Genomic DNA, 2,500 nt, shown 5'->3' on the forward strand with positions numbered 1-2,500 from the left:
TAACCTAACCCATGTTGCGCCTTAACCTAACCCATGTTGCGCCTTAACCTAACCCATGTTGCGCCTTAACCTAACCCATGTTGCGCCTCAACCTAACCCATGTTGCGCCTCAACCTAACCCATGTTGCGCCTCAACCTAACCTATGTTGCGCCTCAACCTAACCTATGTTGCGCCTCAACCCAACACACGTTGGGCCTTAACCCAACACACGTTGGGCCTTAACCCAACACACGTTGGGCCTTAACCCAACACACGTTGGGCCTTAACCCAACACACGTTGGGCCTTAACCCAACACACGTTGGGCCTTAACCCAACACACGTTGGGCCTTAACCCAACACACGTTGGGCCTTAACCCAACACACGTTGGGCCTTAACCCAACACACGTTGGGCCTTAACCCAACACACGTTGGGCCTTAACCCAACACACGTTGGGCCTTAACCCAACACACGTTGGGCCTTAACCCAACACACGTTGGGCCTTAACCCAACACACGTTGGGCCTTAACCCAACACACGTTGGGCCTTAACCCAACACACGTTGGGCCTTAACCCAACACACGTTGGGCCTTAACCCAACACACGTTGGGCCTTAACCCAACACACGTTGGGCCTTAACCCAACACACGTTGGGCCTTAACCCAACACACGTTGGGCCTTAACCCAACACACGTTGGGCCTTAACCTGCTCTGTAATTGTCATACGACGCGTTAAATTAGTGTAGTGTTGCCTAACTGCAACCCCCGCAATATAGTTTGCTACTCGCACTGCCCGGTCCCCAGAGTATCGCTTCATGTGAAACACCTTGCAGCTATACACTGTAATGCGGATGGCAGTAGGACGTACATGCTCAATGCCCTTCGCAGTTGTTCATTGGCATTCGCATGGCGAAGCACAGCCTACGTTGTGGTACGGCTTGTGTCAACTGTCCGCTGATGTTGTACGTCCAAATCACACACTGTACTGCACATTGGTCCTCATGTACTGAATGATACATCGTGGTACATGTGTGACCGTACCACGACTGCGCCAACAACGGCGAACCATACGGTCCAAATATTGTGCACTCAGCTACGTGTCGTCTCCCTATAAGAGCTGGATTGCAGTATGGTATGCCGTGGATGGCGATCAGCATGAGCCGTCTGTTGATGTAGTGGCGCGTGTTGTCAGACGTAGTCGTCTCCTCTCACACACCGTGATAGCATGGTGCACTGCGTTCCACATCTGCGACATGCGACAGAGGCCGGTTGACAGTCGTTCGCGCAATGGACATCGCATACGTACGGGGGCCACCTTCCACGTGTTCGCGAAGCGTGCACATGTTGTTGCGTGTATGTGGGCAGACATAGTGTGTCGTGACACCTGACACAGGCATGCAACAATCGTTGAATTTGCAAATGGCGATGGACGTCTACGTTTGCTGGTGACGTTACGCAAATGAACAACTGGTAAACCGTTGTGGTGCGGTTGTTCTCGCTAGAGGTGAATCAGTGATGGCGACGATCGGTTGAGCTACCAACCGGTTGTTTCAGCGATACCCACCATGCCCACGAACGTGAATGGCATGTGGGTGTGAAGCGATACGCGGCGGTGGCTGGGTGGGACCGTCCCCGGCCGGTGAGGGGGGGCCTCCCGGCGTGCTGGCCGCGCGGTGCGTGGGCGCACGCGCTACAGCCGGCTGGTGGGGGCGGCCAGTGGCAGGCGCGCCGGCCGACGGAGGCGGCGCAGCTGCGCGCCGGCGCACCCTGCACGCGGCGCCGTGCGGCCAAAGTAGGTCCTCGCGGGCCCGGTGCGAAGCGCGGTGGACATCTGCAGTGTGCTGGTCCGATTGAGGACTGTGTGCGCTGAGGATGCGCCGCCGCCCGGCGCTCGGCGCCGCGACGCCGTCTGCTGCTCGGTCGCCTCTGCGGTTCTCGCAGGTGGATTGTATCGCAGCTGTGCGGACGTGTTGGCGCGTGCGCTGTGCTGGGAGAGTTCGCTTCGGCACCCAAGTGGGGCTTTTGTCCTTCTGTGGCGCTGGCGTTGGAGCTGCCGGCCACCGTAGGTGGCGCGTGTTGTCTCCCGCCGGCAATGCCACGACAGCACGCTCCCGGGCCTCTGTCGGCAGCGGCAAGCTCAGTTGGGAGCACGGGTGGTCGCACCTAAAGCGTCTACTCGCCAAACTCCGGGCGATTGCGCCACTCTCGAACCCGACCAAGTACTTAGGACGGCGCTGCGCGCCGCCGGGACCTGAGAGGGTTTCGAGGTGTATTGTGCAGGGGAGCTCAGCCTCCTCCTGTTTGCAGAATAATTGAGCGGACGCTTGCGTGTTCGCGCGGGCCCCCGGGACACACTCCCGGGCGGCCGGCTGCTCAGCTCTAGTTGACGCAGCTCCCTGGTTGATCCTGCCAGTAGTCATATGCTTGTCTCAAAGATTAAGCCATGCATGTCTCAGTACAAGCCGCATTAAGGTGAAACCGCGAATGGCTCATTAAATCAGTTATGGTTCCTTAGATCGT

The 2,500-nt window shown here is 57.9% G+C and overlaps 1 non-coding gene across 1 annotated transcript in view; it reads left to right on the forward strand.

The window, feature by feature from the left end:
• Nucleotides 1-2,373: 2,373 nt before the first annotated feature.
• Nucleotides 2,374-2,500, forward strand: part of LOC124584107 — a 1,910-nt gene continuing 1,783 nt past the window's right edge. Inside the window, exon 1 of the ribosomal RNA XR_006974518.1 lies at nucleotides 2,374-2,500. This exon is cut by the window's right edge and continues 1,783 nt beyond it. This is a non-coding gene — a ribosomal RNA (small subunit ribosomal RNA).

The sequence above is a fragment of the Schistocerca americana genome, unplaced genomic scaffold (genome assembly GCF_021461395.2).
Source record: "Schistocerca americana isolate TAMUIC-IGC-003095 unplaced genomic scaffold, iqSchAmer2.1 HiC_scaffold_47, whole genome shotgun sequence".
In the NCBI taxonomy this organism is placed as follows: domain Eukaryota; kingdom Metazoa; phylum Arthropoda; class Insecta; order Orthoptera; family Acrididae; genus Schistocerca; species Schistocerca americana.